Source organism: Balaenoptera acutorostrata, chromosome 2, assembly GCF_949987535.1.
Source record: "Balaenoptera acutorostrata chromosome 2, mBalAcu1.1, whole genome shotgun sequence".
Lineage (NCBI taxonomy): Eukaryota > Metazoa > Chordata > Mammalia > Artiodactyla > Balaenopteridae > Balaenoptera > Balaenoptera acutorostrata.
Window position 1 is genome coordinate 162,092,826 of NC_080065.1, and position 23,003 is coordinate 162,115,828.

Genomic DNA, 23,003 nt, shown 5'->3' on the forward strand with positions numbered 1-23,003 from the left:
GAAGGGAAAGAATTTTAAAAGGGCCTTTTAAAGGAAGCTCTTGGAATATCAAATTTCAGATTAGTTAGAACTCGCCTTTCACCCTTTTCCTTCTGGGATCCGCATGTCTCTGAGCACAGGCTATGGTTCCAGTTCGTCCCCTGTAGCCTCAGACAATTGCAATCTTTATCACCATCTGCATCCTTGGAGGCAAAAGTTCCTGCTGCCTTGCTCAGTGAGCTTCTGCTTCATGGGGATATGCCTGGTTTCCCTAAACACATTGCAAGCTCTGTAGGGGCAGAGCTGGTATCATGTATATCTTTATAACTCCAGTGACAGCACATAGCACTCAATAAGTGGGCTGACTAATAAAACCCAATTCAAAATGCAGAGTGTACCTCTGAGCCTCCTGGCATCATTATTCCACTGTGATCACTCATCCAGCTGGCGGGGTGGGGAAGGGGCCCATCCTGGATTCCAGGAGGTAAAAATTCAGGACTGTGACAGCTACCGCCGTCCCTCCAAGCTCTCAGTGCCCCTATTCTCTCTGGAAAATGAGGCAGCTCTTCACTCCATGTCTTCTTACTCCCTCGAGCGCTGGAAGGAAATGAGAAGATGAGGGACACACATTTTATTTATGAGACATATACCTCAAAAATTAAGTCATTTCCATAGTGGCTTTCCAAATATCAGCATGGCTAAAAGGAGAGTGACCCTCTACTAGGAGTCAAAAAATAGGACAAGGGGTGTAGCAAAGTATTTGTTTTTTATTTCCTTCCTTTGTCTAGGTGAAATTCTTACAAAGCCCCAAGGATGAAATTAACCTTAGCTGTTCCTTTGAAATTGACCCTGTCCCAGAAAATCTGGCACGTTCAGTCATGGAGTAAAAGCCATAAATAATACTTTTATGATTTAAGCCGTAAGATTTCCACTTCCACAAGAAAGCAGAGAGCGAGAAATAAATGGAAGAAATAAATGAAGGTAAAATGAAAAAATAAAAAAATGCAGGCTTCAGCTCTGTGCCTTCACACTATCCCACTTCTCCCCCTTAAGAAAAAATAAGAGAAATAAACTAAATTATAAGAACTCTCTTGAGCACCTATCAAAGATTCAGTCATCCTCAAAGGAAAAGGAAAGCATTTCAAGTGACTTTCTAAAATGCTTTGTCTGCCAAACAGCAAGTCCTTACATGTACTTTTTGCCTTTTGAAGATGAAAGAGAGAGAGAGAGCTGTAAACAGTTGTTTATGTCAGTGCCTTTTAAACTGCCTGGTGGTGGTGGGATGAATTGGGAGATTGGGATTGACATACGTACACTACTATGTATAAAATAGATAACTAATAAGACCCAGCTGTATAAAAAATAAATAAATAAATTTCAAATAAATAAATAAACTGCCTGGTCATAAAATATTCTCTTTGAGAGAAGGATGATCCCTTTGTGTCCCATAGATCAACTGCTTAATTCTGAGAGTTGGAGAAGGCAGATTAAGTATGCGGACTCCACTGGTGCTTGCATTTGTATTAAATATCAGCTCCATACCATTTAAATGCACTGAGGTATGAAATGTACCGAATTCCACCTTGTGGCCAGTGCCCTGGCTAAAGTAGTCCGTTTCGATTTAACAATTTCAGTGCATTAGTGACCTGAAAGGCTTTGGAGGGGGTTCGCGTTCCATTGTCAGCAATTAAGGGAAGGCTGTGGGTTGCTTTATTAAAATACAAATTAAACAGCAGCCGTTGGAGCTCCCGTCCTTCTTGTGGGTAACCACCTGCTGCAACAAATTACCCCGACCTGCAGCGGAGGCTGGAGAAACCCTGTGTTTACCCTCCTGCTTATACCATTTTGTCAGTTATTTATTTATGCCAAATTCTGTTCCTAAAAGGGAAAAGAGGAGAATAAATCTAGGCAATGCCAAGAAAAAAGGAAATGTGTGAAAATGGGAGAAAAAACAACAACAGAAAAAAGAGAGGGTGACTTTCAACCTTACATCTTTGCTAATTGAGTTGAGCCACACGGTACTGTCTTGGAAAACATGATATTAGCAAGATTTCTGAAAACCAGCATTGGATGGATGAAGGCACAGCTTCCGAAGTAGAGGAACTTGGAGGAACACACGCACAGCTTTCTGTTCTGGCTGATGGCTGTTGTGAAACTTTATGTAATCTGATTCCTGCCCCCTACAGCTACCCACTCCACTCCCCAAATCAAACCTGTGGAGCCAGTGGCATTTCCTCTAAGTACAAGAGGAGATTGTGGTTGCCAGGAAGGTGTCAGTCACTGTGAACCATTCTTAATGACTTCATTAATTACTAATGAGCCTTCAGAAAGTTGGTATTAAAATAGACAGGGCTTCCTGAGCTTTGAAGACAGTAGTTTACTATTTACAATACCCTGCTAAATAAAAGCAGGTGATTCTGGGGGTTTCAAATCATGATGATATTGTCAATAACCTGAAAGAGAGAGAGAAAAAGACAGAAACAGACAGATGGACAGACAGCAATCTCCAAGGCTAAATTGCCCACCTAAATTCTGTTTGCTTCAGTTAAATTCTTCATAAGAAACATGGGGCTGAACGCTGTCATGAATTCCTGTCCAGCAATGCACCAGTTGACAGACGCTGGAGAACTGAATGAGGAAGGGCGGCTGCCTTCCATGAAGCTGGCGGATGACCGTGACAGAAGGCACCTTCCAGATCAAAGGGCTGCACACATGAATATGACTCTGGGGCCCCCTGCCTGCCAGGACCCATGTCCTGACATACAGTCTTCTCGAAAGTACCCATCCAACTTGTTTACAAAACCTGCCGCACATCATTCCCTCATTTGTAAATCAGGGTAATATTATTATTTCTAGGGCTGTGGAGAGTATGATGGCAAATCAACCTACAAAGGACCGTACAGATGTCCTAGCACTTGATATTAAGGGACCACATCTTGGCATTGGCGAATATTCGTGGGACACACAGTCACTCTGCTCTATTAGCCCAGATGTCAGATCAGCTCTTGGAGTGGGACCAGAAGATGCTCACAGGGGCAGAAAAGATGCTCCAGGCACAGAGCAAAGCCTTGGGCAGTGAGGTCTCATTTCCTATTGCTTAAGGAAATTCTCAAACTGTCCCGTGATACACCCCATATGGAGAAGAGTCCCTGGGGGTGTGACAGTGTCATGCAAGGGACCTGCCATAAACCAAAGTGGCTTCAAAAATGCATATTTTATTACGAAAGTCACGTCAATTTTGTATTCTACTCCAGAACGTTTGTTTTAGTACATGAGTTAAAGAATGAGTTGCCCCAAATATTTGTATAACACTGAGTTTCCAGGAAGATGCTGCATATTTATGAGTAGCCTGGGGTTTGAGAAACACAAGCCTCAAGTTTCTAGTCTGCCTTCTGCCTGGCTTTCAGAGTCAGGTGAAACCTGGCCCCATCCCACCTGTGTAACTTCCTCCACCCTCATCCTCACGGACCACGATCCCACCACAGCCTCTCTGAGCATGCTCACTCCAGCCTCCTGGCCTCCCGGTGGCTGCCCCAGGGTCTCCCTCGCACCTGCTTCTCCTGTGAGATCGCAGCCCTCCTCCAAGGTCCAGACGCAGCTCTCCTTCCGTCACTTCTCCTGTCTGCCAGGACGCTTCAATTTTACCCTGCACCACACAAGTTAAAATTAGTTACATTCTTGTTTGTATTTTCATTATTGTTTCCATACGGCCATTTTCATATCTGCTACTACATGTTATGTTTATTTGGTAGCCTTAACACCACCCCCATGTCACCCCCAAATCCACAGTGATACCCACAGCAGTTAGGACAGTGCCGGCCCAACACTTAGAAATCCCAACAATGAACAGTTAATGACAACGTGGACAGATCAACTTCTTTCACAGTTGGAAGAAATGGACATCTGGTAACATCTAGCACAAGGGTCATCCCGACCTGTTCAAAACGTTCAGGGGAGAGTGTAGCATCCCATCTCGGCCTCTTTGGCCATCCAAATGCATATCACACTTAGCATCCGGGGAAAGCAAAGAGCTGAAAACATCACAGTGACATCAGGACCGGATTTTCCCTCCTTCTACTCCCTTGTTCTTCCTCCAGCAAGAAGGGAGGCTGGGTAAGGCCAGAGAGGTTTCTTTTAGCCTAAGAATGCATTTAAGTTACCGAGGAAAAGTGATAAACATTAACAAGGAAACACTGGTCTGTCATGAAGACGTATTTGAAGGGAGTACTTTCTATCAAGCATATTTGCCTCCTTTGAAATGAAGAGAAGATCCCGGGGGGAAGGCAGGGGCAGAAAAACTGCGGGGCGTTGGAACTGAAGAGGAAGATGAGGGATGGAACTCTTGGGCTCTCATCCAACATGGTCACCGTTAGCACTGAAAGGTGTCTGATGGAAAAAGCAAATTAGTGTTTTTGCACAATCCTCTGCATTCTATGTTTGGGATTGGCTGGCACTAAGAATGTCTTCAGGCTGGACTTGGGCTGCACACCTTTCCAATTGCTGTGACATAACCAGCAGTTTCCATTGCAATGCCAAAATCGTATCTATTAGGATAGCTATCAGAGTACTCCAAATACTACTTCTTGCAGTACCCTGTCCCAACCATTTGCCTTCCTCTTCCCATTAGTCCTTAATTCAGAAACCCCAGAGATTTGTTCACTAATTTATGAACATATTTCTTCATTCAGCCAAGAAAATTGATTGATCCCTTACCAAATTTCAGGCACCCTTCTTCAGTATGTTTTATAGGCATGTTCAGGAAACACAGCAGTGATCAACACAGATGAATATAGCCTCTCTCGAGCTGAGGGGAGAGACAAAAGTAAAGAAGCAAATATAAAATCATAAGTTTAAATATGTAAATAAAAATTAAATAAATGGGTAGAATAACTAGTATATCAGGTAAGTGCTGGAGAAAAACAGCAAGCAGGGAAGGGAGATGGAGATTGTTAGCTGGTAGGAGGAGGCTGCGATCTGAAAGTAAGTGATCAATGAGGGCTTTCTGAGGAAGATAAAATTTAAGAGGGAACTTAAGGTTGTGAGAAGGAGCAAGGTGCATATCTGGGAAGTGAATAGTACAAGCATAGGAAACAGTCAGATGGAAGGGCAATGAGGCAAGAGTGGGTTTGGAGTATCCAAGGAGCAGAAAGGATGTCAGTGTGTGGAAAACAGAGGGAGCAAAGTGGAGAGGAGAAGGAAACAGTCAGAGAGGAAACAGAGGCCCAGATTTCTAGGGCTGTGGAGGCACTTTGAGGACTTTGCTTTTCCTGTGAAGAAGCCATTGAAGAGACTTGGGTGACATGATCTGACCTGTTTTAATAGGATCTCTCTGGATGCCATGTTGATTAGAGACTGTAGGAGAATAAGGACAAGCCCCAGAAGACGAACAGTTGATTCAAAGAAGTGATTTACTCAAAAATGCGCCTCCTCCTCAGTGAGGACGCAGAGCCGGGATCGGCAAATACTGGCCACAAATCAAATCAGGCGCTCAGCCTGGATCTGTGTGACTGTGAGCTAATAATGGTTCTCACGTTTCGAAAGGTTGTTGAAGAAAAAAGGGGAGGAGAAGCTACAGAAACTGTATATGGCCCACAAAGCCTAAGACATTTAAAATCCAGAAAATGCTTTCCAACACCTGATGGAAGGCATCTGGCTGGTAGGAGGTCCTCAGCAAAATCTGGAAGAGGAATACATGAGTCAATTAGTTCCTGAAAACATTGTAAAGTGATAGGTGTCAAGAAACATTTATGCCTTCACCCTTAACCTTCACAAATGATGCCATTTCCATTCAGCTATTGAAAAATATATTCTGGCTTTCAAAACAATAAACCAGAAGGCATTTTCTCACATAAGCCAGGTCATAAACAACTGTCAGCTAAAGTTGAAATAGCAACAAATCAAATAATAACAAAAAGCATTTTTATAGATTTTTAAACCTTACAAAGCATTTTCATGTTCATTATCTAATTTAATCCTCAAATCAACTCCATGAGATAGTTATTATTTTCCCATTAGAAATGACCACATATTAAATCCTTAGTGATTGCTCAAGAAAAGCTGAAATCTTGACTGTTACATCTATTAATGCCAAGGTTGGGTTTTTTCCCATGGGAACACTGGATGCTAAAATCAACAGGGATTTTCAGCGCAAGATGGCAGACTAGGAAACATTTACTTTCTGTTCCTCCTGAAACCATGTTTAAATAAAACTGTAGAAATACCAAAATTAAGCAACCAATAAAAGCCAAGACATTGTGGAAGTCATCAACCACAGAAAGATTTCAACACATTTTGAGAAGGCAAACAATGAAATGGAGGAGCCATGAATAAAATAATTAAGAAAAGACTACCCTAAGTAGGGTCTGCACAAAGCCAGTCAGCTTTTGCTGAGCTCTGGTTATAGTCAAGGGCAGAGGAAAGAAGAGGGGCGGAAAACAAGGAGACAAAAATCATTTTAGGAACAAAAGTTCATTTAATGAGCTCCAGGGAACACTCAGCCTGCTGCCATACAAACTCATGAATTACAATGGATTGTTGGTAAGCAAGACAAGAAAACAGGGAACAAACAAAACAAACAAAAATCAGGACATTGTTTCTTACTGAACTCTTCTCAAATGAGATCAAGGAATTATGGTTCAATGCCACAGCTGGAAATCATTTCTGCTCCTGGAGAGGTTAGAAAGGGCTTATAATATTTACCCCTTTTTTTCAGACAGAATTTAGGTCTGAGCAAAACCTTTTGTGTCCTCAAACCTCAAAGTTTATTGGGGATGGAAGTCCAAATTAGCTGTCACATATCATAAAAAGAATCTCATGGGCAGAGGGTCAAACTAATTTTGGAATATATGAATTATGCCCAGTGTTATTTTCAATAGATTTTAAACTAAAATATATAAATAAATTTTTACTCATCTATATGACTCTGGGTTCTGAAACTTCTACATGTCACATGCGTGATACAGAACACACAATGTCAGCCCCAGGAGAGAGAAAACACTCCAATGAAGCAAGCCAAAGAAACAAGTTTCAAACAAGGTAAAGTGATGTGTAGACCAGGATTTTTCAATTCTTTCCTGTCATGCTGAAGCTTCCAGCTCCTGAATAACAACACATGTTTCCCTTGCCCTAGACACCCAAGAGTATGTCTCCTCTCTTGGGCATAAGAATCGCTAGAGTTACATATGTGTAGTAAACAGTGGACCCAGCTGGCATACTCACAATGACCAAATTGTGTTGATCGTACTTTAAACCAATACGTCGCTCCACGATGAAGTTGCAATAAATGATATATTTGCTTTCCAGACATGAATGAGATGCCTTACTGGATATACTCCAGGAAGGCCAGAGAAACTGGAATAACTTACTGGTGAATTTCTTTCCGGATAGCCCATGATTTATCTAGAATATAAGCTTTACATATCTGGATCCTTCAAACTAGACCAAAGGGAAAATCTGGGCTGCAAGCCTCAATTAGAAATGTGGGACGCTGCTATGCTGACAACTGGTGCTCCCTGACCTGTATCTTCTGAGACTAGAACCCAGTGTGGTGGATGAGCAATTCATGCGTTGAACAAAAGAAGACCTCCTACATGGCAGTGTATGTGTTCATCACACGTATGGCACTTAGGGCTAAGTACCATAAGGGCCACAAGAAAAAAAACAAAAGTAACACATGAAGCATATATGATAAGGAGGCGCCACAGTCCAGAGCACGAGCTCTGGAATCACACAGGCTTGCTTCGAATCCCGGCTAAGCCACTACCATCTGTATACCCTGAAGAACAGTCGAAGGTTTAAATGTTGTTTTACCAAATTTCGAAAAAGAAGTGAAGAAAGAACCTATCTGCCAGGAAGGGACATCGTGGGGTGCAGCACCCAGTCGGGTCAGGGCTCTGCATCCCCTGCTCAGAAACCTTCGCCACCTGGCTCATGGTGATGCTGGCAGCTGAGCAGCCCTGGAGAAGGTGCTCCCGTCATCAGGCCTCGCAGAGAAGCTGGGGAGGTCCCTGGAGGAGGCGGGCCACAGCCTGGCAAGCTCTGGGTGCCTCCTGCACTTAGCTCTGAACAGGCTCTGGCCCCTGGGCCCCTTGTGGGGGAAGGGCTGGCCGATACATACGCAGGGCTGAGGGGCCTGCAGAGCCGGTGCCCAGGCAGGGTGAGCTCTGCAGGAGAAGGCTTCCACAGTCCCCAACAGTCTCCGCATGGTGGCCCATCCGGTGCCAAACACCTGTCACCCACAGCGAGAAGTCCCAGCCACTAGAAAGTCCAGAAGGGGTCGGGCTCTGGGGCCCCGCCCTTTGCCCTTGGGCCGGGGTTTCTCCACGGGCTGGGCTTGCATTCGCCCCCCGCCCCACCCCCTGCCCCGCCCACCCTTTCTCTGTGACGAGTACAATGGGCATGTCACAAGCGCCAGGCTGAGCCATCCAGTGTCCAGTGCGTGCTAGACCTTGAGAGGAGGTGAAGCTAAGGAGAAGCTCTCCCAGTTTCACACTCTGTTCTCAGATCGCTTGGCGCACAACCGGTCCTACATGGGCAATTTACTGTGTAAATTTCGTACCTGGCTCTGCCACCGCCGCCGGCCCCACCGGCCCCGCCGCCCGCCCCGCCGTGGGGCCCCGGTGGGCTGTCACCCGCTGGTTTTGCCCTCCTGGGAGGCTGCCACATCTGACCGGGACCACCCTGCTGCTCCAGCGCCTGCCATCTGCCCTGAGCAGGGAGTCAACGTCAGGAAGCCGGTACCATCCAGTCACCTCCCACTGAGGAGACGGGGGCTGGGGAAAACAGGGGCAGAATGCAAAATGACAGCTTGGGAAGGAGGTGAGAAGAGGGAGGTGAAGGTCCCATCCCATGCCGTGGTGTCCTCTGCCCCAACCTCATGCTGCTCCCTGCTGCTGGAGAGGCCAACAAAAAAAGTGCTGGGTGAAGACCACCGGCCCAAATCACCAGGCTCACCGACGTCTGGGAAGGAGCTGCAGCGTGAAGAGTCTTCACGCATCCCAACAAGAAGCTCCCCTTCCCTGCTATCTACCAGCAGTAGGCCCTGGAAGTGGAAGATTCCCCTGCCGCTTTTTCTGCCGCTGCCAGGGCTGAGGTCGCCCCCGTCGGGGAACGAGGCACTGACGTGGGATCGAGGTGAGCTGCCCCCTCCTCCTAAGCCTCCGTGCTTAGCTGCTGCCAAACACCCAGGCACCTTGGAGAAGAACATTCAGTGTCGCTGGAAAAAGATCCCCAAGAATGTAAGGAAGGTCCAGCCACCGTCCCATGAAAAAGAACCCCCAACACCCATCTGTGTAGCTCCTACCCCTCCTTTATACTTACCTACTCCTCTTCCAGCCCCTACCATCAATCCCCCTATTGTAACTGGGCAGCCCAGGACTTCTGTGGCAATCCCTTCCACCAGCATGGTCACGGCATCTGGAAGTGTGACCTTGCAGCCTAGCGTCTACATGGACACTGCTGCCCCTTCCGGAGCTGTCATTTTCCATTCGGCTCCTGTTTTCCCCAGCCCCCCATTTACAGCTTCGGCCAGCATCGGTGCTTCAGCAGGCAGCACCTCTGACACTGTACCTATGGACACCACACCTCCTTCCCAGGCTGTCATTTTCCATTCGGTTCCTGCTTTCCCCAGCCCCCCAGTTACGACTTCGGCCGTCACCAATGCTTCAGCAGGCAGCAGCTCTGACACTGTACCTATGGACACCACACCTCCTTCCCAGGCTGTCATTTTCCATTCGGTTCCTGTTTTCCCCAGCCCCCCAGTTACGGCTTCGGCCGTCACCAATGTTTCAGCAGGCAGCAGCTCTGACACTGTACCTATGGACACCACACCTCCTTCCCAGGCTGTCATTTTCCATTCGGTTCCTGCTTTCCCCAGCCCCCCAGTTACGACTTCGGCCGTCACCCAAGGGAGAAAAAGAAAAAGAACGATAAAACCACCACACTGAGCAAATTACTAAAGCTTTTCTACTTTTAACAGGATTTTCCATCTGGTAGATTTATTGTCATATCCCCTTCAAAACAGACAAGATGCTCACCATATTTTAAAGATTATAGGTTGCCACTGAAAGAAAAATTTTACACAGTCACTTCAGCCGTCACCAGCCTTCGGCCTGTCTCCAGGCAGAACCAATAGGCATTTCACAGGGCTGTTCCTAGTTCTGGGAACACACCTCCCAGTAGTAGCAATGCCTCAGCCCATGCCTCAACGCATTTACCTGCAACGTGGCCAACAGATAGACCAACACTTCAAGCTTCCTTGGACCCAGGTCTCCCGTCTCAGGCCACATTGGGGGCCAACGATGGGCAGAGGCCTAATGATAATTTTCTGTTGGGAAACCCAGCAGCTTCAGCATAAGATAAAGTCCTAGTCGCCCCTGCAGCCTAGCCACCGCGAGTCAGCATCATGCCGGCAGCTTCGCCAGCTTCCCTATTCGCCACCACCAGCAACACGCAGCCGGCCTTTGGCGACAAGCCAGGCATTCTCCCCAGGGCTGTGTCCATTGCTACTGGCTTCGGACTTGCCACCAGGATGCCCAGTACTGGGGAGAGTAGCTCGCTCTCTGCCGACACCACACCGGGCCCACTGTTCATGGGACCTGCAGCCCCTACGGCCGGTGGGAGCCTTGGGGTCGGTGTGTCAGCCCCAGGCCTCACTCACTCACAGGCATCCAGACCACTTAACTTCGGGGCAGGACTAAGTGGGGCACCCAGCACCGCTTCTGTTCCTACTTTGGGCCAGACAACCTGCCATCTACCTGACCACGGCAAGGCTGCTGCAGTAGGAGGGGCAGGCACCATCCCAGCATTTGGGAACATACCTGATTCCACCTTAAATCCAAACACCTGGGGCCCACCTGGGCTGAGTACAGGTGGTACGGTGATGGCAGGGGACAACACCATCCCCACAATGGGAGGCCCTAGGGTTCCCACTTTCCGTCACTGCACAGAGGGCCCATCTGGACGGAGAAAATCTACATTTAAAAGTTCCATCACCAAGGAGGAGAAATCTGTCAAGGGACATGTCAGTTTCCACCTTCTAACAGAGCACACCACATCTGTTGCAGTTGCAAGTGTGGTTATCACCCGTGGGTTTCAACACACTTCTAGTTCTACCTTATTTCCAAGCACAAGGGGCCCACCTGCCCACAATCTAGGTGGTGGTCCTCTAGGAGGGAACAACATCATGCCCATGATTGGAGGACCTGCTATTCCCGCTTACAACTGGGACCCACCTGGCCAACACACAGGTGGTGCGGATGGAGGGCACAACATCTCACCGGTGCTGGGAGGCCCTGTGTCAATAACTGCCATCAGACTTGGAACCCATCTGTGCAGAGAACGGGGGGGGGGGGCATGGGGGACAGCACCACACCTGCTGTGACTGGATACACTTCTGGTGCCGCATTCATACAAAGCACCCGAGGCCCCCCTGGTCAACACCCAGGTGGTGGCATGGGGGACAGCAGCATCCATACTTAGAGAGGAAGCGCCACGCTCAGGAAGAACACTGGGGCCCCCGAGTCACGACACCCCTCTGACTTAGACGAGCCAGCATTGTGTTTGCAGGCTCCTGGTCAGGGCAGCTGTGCCTGTGCTCACAGGAGTCTGGCAGCCGCATAACCTGCCCAGGGCTTCATAGGAGCCACCAGCGAATTCCTTTCTTCTATGAAGAAACTCAACAAATGAAGAGCAGATCTTATTCTGCAAACTGTGTGTCACCATGAAGGGACTTTGCCTCACTGGAAAGCGGCTCAGCCCCTTTAAGTGAAACTTAACCTCCTCTCTTCCTACAGCAAGCCGGAGGACCACACCTCAGGGGTGTGCAAGAGTGTGTGTGTGTGTGTGTGTGTGTGTGTGTGTGTGTGCTGGAGGGTGAGGAGCATATGAGCCCACTTCAGAACTACACCAGACTTGAGACGCTCCAGTCAGGAGAATGGAAGACAGCTGCCTGTACCATCCTCTGTGCCATCCCTGGCTTGACTGTTAACTTGGCGGACCCAAGTTTTCCCTAGACTTGGAACTGGCAGGATGCCCACTGCTGTTTTCAGATGCTTCCTCTCCCCCTGTGCATTTGCCTGAATGGGCCCTTCTCTTTCCCAGCTTTATGGACATATATATATATGTCAATAAAACCTTGTTCGTATTAATCTACTTCTGTTTATGTGTCTTTACTCACTGACTCAGCTGTAGAGGAAGAACTGACATATGTGAGTGGTGATGTGTGAGCCAGACTTAAGACACCAAAATTTTGTGTCCCAGTGACTGGGATGTGGAATTAGGCACACATTATGGCTGCATGTGCTGACTCCTGAAATCTGTTTTCAGTGTAACGAGTGACAATCAGGAGGAACTAAGGTCCAGAGGAGGGAGAGATGGGGTGACTCACCCTGGCTTCTCTATATGTCTCTCTGTCCCCTCACCACTCCGACCACACTGGAGGCTAGAGAATCCCTGATGTGTGATAAGGAACCACACTTAATGATTGTACTTTTCAAAAATGTTGAAATGTCTTTTGGGGCATCTTTTTATTCAATTGAGACTTAGGCCAGTCAACTTCATAATCCCCTTTACACCCAGAGAGGACAGATTTGGCATCCAGGTCCATGTGTCTAGAGAAACAAAGGAAGAGTTCATACCTGCTCTGTAATTATTGAAAATTTAAGTTGACCTCAAATGTACCATGTTGCTTAAAATAGCAGAAAAGATCCTCTTTAATAACTGGCTTGGCTCTGAGCTAACCCACTAAAATATCAAATCACAAGAGTGACAATTGTGCCCAGTTCTGGCTGGCCCTAGAGTTCTACTGGGCCTCAACTAGGTTTAATAATGGCAAAATTCCTGAGTCTGTGCAGCCTATCTTCCAGTTGGAAGGGAGAACAGAAACCTATGTACATTATCTGGTAGGTTTGCCAGGAATAAATGCTATGGAGATTAAGCAGTATATGGTGAGGTGAGATTGTGGGCAGAGAGGAGCAAGGCTTTCAACGTAAACGGTAGACAGGATAAGTCTTACTGGGAAGGTGGAATTTGAACAGTCTAGAGGGAGGCAGATGAGTCAGACATCTGAGGGAAAAGCATTCCAGATCATGGGAATAACCTCTGCAAGGCCCAGAGGAAGGATGCCAGTGTCCTCAGGGAAGAATTAGTAAATAATGTGGCTGGAATAGAGTCAGCAAGTAGGAGGGAGGGAAGGAGGAAAGGAGGACAGAGGAGATGTGTGTAGAATTCCATGCATCACCATTTATTGACTGAGTGATCACAAACAGTTAATTCAACCTTCAAGTGTTTCAGTGAACTCAGTGCTTTTCCTATGGCCTACTGACCTCTCAAGAGTTTTGGAAGGATAAAATAATGTAGGGAAGTGACTTATAAGCCACTGTTACTGTTCTATACATAAGGATAGATGGATAGACAGGTAGATATAGATAGACAGATACATAGATAGATAGATACATAGACAGATAGAGAGAGAGATAGACACAGAGAGAGATAGAGAGATAGATAGACAGATAGATAGATAGAGAGATGGAGAGATAGACAGATAGATAGATAGACACAAAGATAGATAGATACACAGATAGATAGAGAGATAGACAGATAGATAGATAGGTAGAGATAGATAGAGAGATAGATAGATAGACAGATAGAGAGATAGACAGAGACATAGATAGAGAGATAGATATAGATAGATACATAGACAGACAGATAGATACAGAGATAGAGAGATAGAGAGAGATAGAAACATAGATAGATAGACAGATAGATACAGAGATAGAGAGATAGAGAGATAGATAGATAGATAGATAGATAGATAGATAGATAGATAGAGTTAAGGAGTGAATTTCTGTGCCCCCCCCAACCAAATTCATATGTTGAAACCCTATCCTCTTATGTATGATGAAATTAGGAGGTGGAGCCTTCAGGAGGTAATTAGGTTTAGAAGAGGTCATGAGGGTGAAGCTGCCATGATGTGATTAGCTCTTATAAGAAGAGGAAGATACACCAGAGCTTTCCCTCTCCACCATGTGAAGAGACAGCAAGAAGGTGGCCCTCTACAAGCCAAAAAAGGAGGACTCACCAGGAACTGGATTTGCCTTGATCTTGGACTTCCAAGACTCCAGAACTGTGTGAAACGTCTGTTGTTCAAGACACTCAGTCTATGATATTTTGTTATAGCAGCCTAAGCAGACTGATACAGATAGGTAAACAGGGAGATAATGATTGATAGATGATAGATAGATAGATAGATAGATAGATAGATAGATATACATACATTCATACTCACTTCAGTGACAGGTGGAGATACTGCACATATATGTATGCTTAATGAATTCCTTCTAAAGCTTTCACTTGGCAATTCAAATGGGAGATCCCCTTTTTAAAGGGAGCATAAAAGTGCTTACTTTTATGAAGTACACAGGTGGAAAAATATAACAGTCTAAAAATGCACAGCACTGAGCCTAGTGCAACATTTATGAGATTAGACCTGTAAAAACAAAGAACACCATCACAGAGAGGCTTCCAGACTCCTCCAGGCACCCAGGCGCCTGATTCATTTACTCTAAGTTGTTTGTTACGGTTCCAGAGGATCAAAACTCCTGCTCCCGAACCTTTTCTGTTCTGTTCTTTTTTAGATTCCATATATACGTGTTAGCATATGGTATTTGTTTTTCTCCTTCTGACTTACTTCACTCTGTATGACAGACTCTAGGTCCATCCACCTCACTACAAATAACTCAATTTCATTTCTTTTTATGGCTGAGTAATATTCCACTGTATATATATGCCACATCTTCTTTATCCATTCATCTGTCGATGGACACTTAGGTTGCTTCCATGACCTGGCTATTATAAATAGAGCTGCAATGAACACTGTGGTACATGACCCTTTTTGAATTATGGTTTTCTCAGGGTATATGCCCAGTAGTGAGATTGCTGGGGCAGGACAGGAATAAAGACGCAGACGGAGAGAATGGACTTGAGGGCATGGGGAGGGGGGAAGGGGAAGCTGGGACAAAGTGAGAGAGTGGCATGGACATATATACACTCCCAAATGTAAAATAGATAGCTAGTGGGAAGCAGCCGCATAGCACAGGGAGATCAGCTTAGGGCTTTCTGACCACCTAGAGGGGTGGGATAGGGAGGGTGGGAGGGAGACACAAGAGGGAGGGGATATGGGGATATATGTATATGTGTAGCTGATTCACTTTGTTATAAAGGAGAAACTAACACACCATTGTAAAGCAACTATACTCCAATAAAATGTTAAAATAAAAAACAAACTCCTGCTACCTGGCTTCAGAGAATCTCCTGCCCTTGTAGTCAGAACTGCCTCCCAGAAGCAGGGTTGATATCCAGGTTGCTTCTAATAGTTCCACACCTTCTCTCTGGGGTGCCTGGCAATATTATCAGGGACAATTTTTAATTTTAAAAACTCATACTTCTTGGCTTTTTATTTTTAAAAAATGGCCTTCAAAACTGATAAGAACGATCCTGATAAGGAAAGCATTTAACAAATGTATGAGAGATTTAAAGATAATTTTGAATTTCATGTTTTGATGCATTTACACAGTTGAAGCGATTTCTAAATAAATTAAAGTATTTTTAATGAAAATAATACATGAACATGATAGCAACTCAAATAATACTGAAATTCAACCCGTCTAACCCCCGTTCCCCTCTCCAGAGACAGGTTTTCGCTACTTCAGTGTCACCCCCATAATTCTAAACATTATGTTTATCCTGCTATATCCATTTTAGATCCATTTTAACACCTTAACATGAAGGAGGAAGATAAACCCCTACCCCCACTACTACTCATCACTCTTCTTTTCCAATACATCATATTCATGTCATTACTCATGCTGCTTCTCTTTTGTAACTTCATGGAGTTTTGCTAGCTTTATTGATGGGAGAAGTGGTAGCATAGTAGCTAAAAGCACTGGATCTGGACATGGACCACATGGCTTGGAAGCTTTCTTCCTCAGTTAACTAGCTCTGCAATCCTGAGTAATTCATATAACCTTCCTGGGCCTCTATTTCCTCACCTGTAAACCGAGGAAATGGATGATACCCATCGCATGGAGTTGCTCATGACGATGCAAATAATAATAAGGCATTTGCAGCCTTTAGTATCCAACACCCAGAAGCTCTCAAGAAATATTATTAGCTCTAGTATATAGCTATACTCTCAACTTTCTTATGGTATCAACTTTCCCCCTAATCTCATCATTTTCTTTCTGCCTGAGACTATTTGTGTCCCCACAGCTCTCTGTCTTTCCTCTCCCCTTGTACAGCTCACCTTCTGTCAATACCATGTTTGTTTCGTTTGTCTGTGCTGATCACATTTACATTTTCTTATGCAATCACAGCAAAGGGTCCTGTGTTTTATCTACAGGTTGACAACAAGGGTTGAAAACCAAGAAGTTATATTAACTATTTAAGTTTTGCTCAGTCCTGGGGACAAGAGTATGGTAGGACTGTATTTTCTTCTCTCTAGGTATGACGCCCCTACTTCTGTCGTTACTATCAATTACTTAAACTCATGCTATATTTTCGTTTGCTTTTGACTTCAACTATTATCTTCTCCCAAGATTTCATTACTTTTCCTAAAATTTGACCCACCTTCTTCTTTTTTTCTCCCTGCATTACTTGCCCATAATAAATTATTTTTTAAATTTTCAAATTCAATATTGTTTCCTTGGCTGGGTCCCATCCTGTGCCAGAACGCTTGTCCCTCCCCTACTCAGTTTGGAAGCTGTAAGACCAAAGTAAGGATAAGATCTTAAAAGAAAGGGGACCAACTTGCTTTTAGGCTAGGCCGGATGGTGGCCTCAAAGAACGAGTTTGGGAGTGTTCCTTCCTCTGCAATTTTTTGGAAGAGTTTGAGAAGGATAGGTGTTAGCTTTTCTCCAAATGTTTGATAGAATTCACCTGTGAAGCCATCTGGTCCTGCACTTTTGTTTGTTGGAAGATTTTTAATCACAGTTTCAATTTCATTACTTGTGATTGGTCTGTTCATATTTTCTGTTTCTTCCTGGTTCAGTCTTGGAAGGTTATACCTTTCTAAGAATTTGTCCATTTCTTCCAGGTTGTCCATTTTATTGGCAAAAAGTTGCTTGTAGTAGTCTCTTAGGATGCTTTGTATTTCTGAGGTGTCTTTTGTAAAGTCTCCTTTTTCATTTCTGATTTTATTGATTTGAGTCCTCTCCCTCTTTTTCTTGATGAGTCTGGGTAATGGCTTATCAATTTTGTTTATCTTCTCAAAGAACCAACTTTTAGTTTTATTGATCTTTGCTATTGTTTTCTTTGTTTCTATTTCATTTATTTCTGCTCTGATTTTTATGATTTCTTTCCTTCTGTTAACTTTGGGTTTTGTTTGTTCTTCTTTCTCTAGTTTCTTTAGGTGTAAGGTTAGATTGTTTCCTTGAGATTTTTCTTGTTTCTTTAGGTAGGCTTGTATAGCTATAAACTTCCCTCTTAGAACTGCTTTTGCTGCATCCCATAGGTTTTGGGTCGTCATGTTTTCATTGCCATTGTCTCTAGGTATTTTTTGATTTCCTCTTTGATTTCTTCAGTGATCTCTTGGTTATTTAGTAACATATTGTTTAGCCTCCATGTGTTTGTGTTTTTTACGTTTTTTCTCCTGTAATTCATTTCTAATCTCATAACGTTGTGGTCAGAAAAGATGCTTGATATGATTTCAATTTTCTTAAATTTACTGAGGCTTGATTGTGACCCAAGATGTGATCTATCCTGGAGGATGTTCCGTGCCCACTTGAGAAGAACATGTAATCTGCTGTTTTTGGATGGAATGTCCTTTAAATATCGATTAAATCTATCTGGACTATTGTATCATTTAGAGCTTCTGTTTCCTTATTTATTTTCATTTTGGATGATCTGTCCATTGGTGTAAGTGAGGTGTTAAAGTCCCCCACTATTATTGTGTTACTGTCGATTTCCTCTTTTATAGCTGTTAGCAGTTGCCTTGTGTATTGAGGTGCTCCTATGTTGGGTGCATATATATTTATAATTGTTATATCTTCTTCTTGGATAGATCCCTTGATCATTATGTAGTGTCCTTCCTTGTCTCTTGTAACATTCTTTATTTTAAAGTCTATTTTATCTGATATGAGTATAGCTACTCCAGCTTTCTTTTGATTTCCATTTGCATGGACTATCTTTTTCCATCCCCTCACTTTCAGTCTGTATGTGTTCCTAGGTCTGAAGTGGGTCTCTTGTAGACAGCATATATATGGGTCTTGTTTTTGTATCCATTCAGCAAGCCTGTTTCTTTGGTTGGAGCATTTAATCCATTCACGTTTAAGGTAATTATCGATATGTATGTTCCTATGACCATTTTCTTAATTGTTTTGGGTTTGTTTTTGTAGGTCCTTTTCTTCTCTTGTGTTTCCCACTTAGAGAAGTTCCTTTAGCATTTGTTGTAGAGCTGGTTTGGTGGTGCTGAATTCTCTTAGCTTTTGCTTGTCTGTAAAGCTTTTGATTTCTCCATCAAATCTAAATGAGATCCTTGCCGGATAGAGTAATCTTGGTTGTAGGTTCTTCCCTTTCATCACTTTAAGTATATCATGCCACTCCCTTCTGGCTTGTAGAGTTTCTGCTGAGAAATCAGCTGTTAACCTTATGGGAGTTCCCTTGTATGTTATTTGTCATTTTTCCCTTGCTGCTTTCAATAGTTTTTCTTAGTCTTTAATTTTTGCCAATCTGATTACTATGTGTCTCAGCGTGCTTCTCCTTGGGTTTATCCTCTATGGGACTCGCTGTGCTTCCTGGACTTGAGTGGCTATTTCCTTTCCCATGTTAGGGAAGTTTTCGACTATAATCTCTTCAAATATTTTCTCTGGTCCTTTCTCTCTCTCTTCTCCTTCTGGGACCCCTATAATGCAAATGTTGTTGCGCTTAATGTTGTCCCAGAGGTCTCTTAGGCTGTCTTCATTTCTTTTCATTCTTTTTTCTTTAGCCTGTTCCACAGCAGTGAATTCCAGCATTCTGTCTTCCAGGTCACTTATCCGTTCTTCTGCCTCAGTTATTCTGCTATTGATTCCTTCTAGTGTAGTTTTCATTTCAGTTATTGTATTGTTCATCTCTGTTTGTTTGTTCTTTAAATCTTCTAGGTCTTTGTTAAACATTTCTTGCATCTTCTCGATCTTTGCCTCCATTCTTATTCCGAGGTCCTGTATCATCTTCACCATCATTATTCTGAATTCTTTTTCTGGAAGGTTTTCTATCTCCACTTCATTGAGTTGTTTTTCTGGGGTTTTATCTTGTTCCTTCATCTGGTATATAGCCCTCTGCCTTTTCATCTTGTCTGTCTTTCTGTGAATGTGGTTTTTGTTCCACAGGCTGCAGGATTATAGTTTTTCTTGCTTCTGCTGTCTGCCCTTTGGTGGTTGAGGCTATCTAAGAGGCTTGATGGGAGGCTCTGATGGTGGGTAGAGCTGACTGTTGCTGTGGTGGTCAGAGCTCAGTAAAACTTTAATCCACTTGACTGTTGATGGGTGGAGTGGGTTCCCTCCCTGTTGGTTGTTTTGCCTGAGGCAACCCAACACTGGAGCCTACCTGGGCTCTTTGGTGGTGCTAATAACAGACTCTGGCAGGGCTCACACCAAGGAGTACTTCCCAGAACTTCCGCTGCCAGCGTCCCTGTCCCCACGGTGAAACAGAGCCACCCCCTGCCTCTGCAGGAGACCCTCCAACACTAGCAGGTAGGTCTGGTCCAGTCTCCCCCAGGGTCACTGCTCCTTCCCCTGGGTCCTGATGCGCACACTGTTTTGTGTGCGCCCTCCAAGAGTGGGGTCTCTGTTTCCCCCAGTCCCATTGAAGTCCTGCAATCAATTCCCACTAGGCTTCAAAGTCTGATTCTCTATGAATTCCTCCTCCCGTTGCTGGACACCCAGGTTGGGAAGCCCGACGTGGGGCTCAGAACCTTCACTCCAGTGGGTGGACTTCTGTCGTATAAGTGTTCGCCAGTCTGTGAGTCACCCACCCACCAGTTATGGGATTTGATTTTACTCTGATTGTGCCCCTCCTACCGTCTCATTGTGGCTTCTCCTTTGTCTTTGGATGCGGGGTATCCTTTTTGGTGTGTTCCAGTGTCTTCCTGTCGATGACCGTCCAGCAGCTAGTTGTGATTCCAGTGTCCTCGCAAGAGGGAGTGAGATCACGTCCTTCTAGTCTGCCATCTTGGTTCCTCCCATTGTTTACATTTTTATTTTCTCTTCCTGTTGTCTATAAACATAATTCCACATAGCTTCAATATAATTTGCCATTCTTATCTTTTCATACTAAATTTAAATTTTATGATTCATAGTTATACTTTTTAACATTGGATTCAGAAGGTTTCATTGTGTTGGTCCATTTTTTAAATTGGTGAAAAATTGGAAATAACCTAAAATAAACTATTGTAAACATCTTCATAAATACAACTTTTCTTTTTCTACTTAAAGATGTATGTTTTTGATTCTCCATTAATCAACTTGCTTGGACAATAGTGTATTAAATAGAAGTTGTTAAGAGTGTTTATGAAGTCAAAAAAAAGCTTATGATTTGTCTGCCAATTGTTATTTCAAGACAGTGATATTTTAATAATCAAATAGTACATACAAAGAAGTTAAGATTTGTGGTATCACACTAATTACATATTATCATTAAAAATTTATATGATATGTAAAGCATTCTTAAAATAGCTAAGTTGCCTTTTGCTATAATATTAGAAATGGAAATATATATAAATAAAACATGTATATGTAAAACATATTAGGAATTCTGTAATATTAGTACCTGGTGGTATATAATATGGCATCATGGAATGAGAATACAATTAAATTTTTTTTTTTTTATTTAGCATGATTAAACAAAGTGGAAATGTAACTGAAGTATACAAGCTCATAGAGCTATTTTAAGAGTAATTTTATTTCTTGGGCTATTTTTTGTATTGGCCTCAGTTATTTGGAGACATAGAGGTAAGCCAAATCAATAGCTGGGTATATACTTAGATCCAGGTGAGTATAGGGGTAAGATAATGGTGTGAATTGTGTCACGTTTATATTGTAATTATGTATGCCTAAAAAAGATGGGAACTTTTATTAGAAATTTTTTTTTTATCTCCTAACACGAAAAGTGTAATTAAAAAAATTTTTAATACAAATGTATTCGCATTAGTTTCTGAAAGTAAAGGAAGGGTATACACATACAAACCACATGCATACAGACATTTTTTTGGAGGGTAGTTAAGTTAAAAAACAAAATAAAATAGCACAAAAAGAACTGAGCTCCTATATATTTTTAAGAGGCATGTTAAATCACACAGAATCATGTGGTGATTATCAATAAGCTACACTCTATGAAATATTTCTCCTATATTACCACATACACTCTATTTTACACTCCATCCTAATGCCGCTAAAATGTAGAAAGCAGCAGCATAGCACAGGGAGATCAGCTCGGTGCTTTGTGATGACCTAGAGGGGTGGGATAGGGAGGGTGGGAGGGAGGCTCAAGAGGGAGGGGATATGGGGACATGTGTATGCATATGGCTGATTTGCTTTGTTGTGCAACAGAAACTAACACAGAATTGTGAAGCAATTATACTCCAATAAAGATCTATTAAAATAAATAAATAAAATAACATGAAATAGTAGATTTGAAGGATAAAAATAACCATTTTAACCTATGATGTTTGTTTTCAGTAAATTCAAATTAAATATTTAAATGTGAATTTTAATATATGGCTTGTTCTAAATAAAATATTAACTCGTAGGTCTAGTTTTTGCAACCAAATATTTCATATAAAGATACTTGCCTCTTTACTACTGAAATACAGGATAAGTCTCCACATTTCACTCTTTTATCCAGTGGGTTACATTTGTTTTTTTGTGTGTTTTCTATATGAAATCAAAGGAGCAGTGAAGGCTGACAGGCTTATAGGAGAGTAAGATTGACTCACCTACCACCCAGCAACTTGCAGTCTTATAACTTTTACTGTTTTTACATAGAAAAATTCATCTTAAATTGAAATTTTGGTCCAATTCTGAAGATTCTGTTTGGCAGAAGTCATGGGTGTACCTGTGTTTCGCTATCCTTGAGATTCAGAAATGCCAAAGGTGTTCTAAGATTCAATAAACTTGAGTGTTTCTGCATTATACATAAAATGGATCATACTTTGGGATTTTTTAAAAATTTATTTTTCCATTTCTGCACATCTCAATACTTTTGTTTTAGTTAAAATAACTTGTTAGTGTAGAGAACTTATATTTTTAAAAAATGCTGGCTTATGTAAAACCTTTTTACAAAACGATCCTTTTTTTAATGGCCTTGGCATCATTGTCCAGTGCCTGTTTGATTCCTTTCAAACTGTACACTTTTGAGAGTTGCTCTGTAGACCTTTGGTGCATCTTGATTCTTTCTTTCGTGCTTTGTCAAACATAGGATTGGCCACAAACAAACCTGTAAGTAATGGAAGGAAACACTCTGCTGGTAAAGAATGTTAGGGTCCTGAACCTCTACCACCTGGTGTGTCTGGTTTCCTGCCGTGGCGTACTGCAGAACGTGCAAAAAGCAACAGGTAATGTGTTTGCATCCCCTGTCTTTTTCAGTCGTTCAGAATTCTTTATTTTGGAACTTCCATTACGTGGGCGGTCTCTGGTGCTTTCTATAGAGGAAAAAAGATAACTCACACATGGCTTCTGCCTAATGAGCCCTCTAAGGAAGTAAAACAAAAAGTAACAGAGTTTCAAGTTGTTTCTCAAGTGTCACAACAGAGGTAACCCCGTGGGAGTCATGAGGAGACTAAAATTATCTCCAATTGTGCAGGTGAGAAAAGTTTCACTAAAGGCAGGTGTAGTTGAGCCAAGCCCTACAGCACAGAAGTAGGAATTTGGATATGTACGAATGGGAAAAAAGACATTTTAGGCATGGGAAGTAGTTTAATGCAGAATGAATGAGAAATCTGCATTAGACCTATTCTAAATCAACTGGCTTATTAACTCAGTAAATCAGATTTAGTG

General features: G+C 43.2%; 1 long non-coding RNA gene across 4 annotated transcripts in view; it reads right to left on the reverse strand.

Annotated features, from left to right (window-relative positions):
* Positions 1-23,003, reverse strand: part of LOC130707380 (uncharacterized) — a 227,723-nt gene that overhangs the window by 4,324 nt on the left and 200,396 nt on the right. Inside the window, exons 6-10 of one of the 4 annotated variants that reach the window (XR_009007270.1) lie at positions 20,031-20,226; positions 15,271-15,374; positions 4,693-4,783; positions 3,531-3,625; positions 378-576 (exon numbers count right to left, since the gene is read on the reverse strand). This is a non-coding gene — a long non-coding RNA (uncharacterized LOC130707380). Of the gene's footprint in view, positions 1-377; positions 577-608; positions 3,626-4,692; positions 4,784-15,270; positions 15,375-20,030; positions 20,227-23,003 lie in introns of those variants that run through there. The other 3 variants (XR_009007268.1, XR_009007269.1, XR_009007267.1) reach the window with 3 other exon arrangements.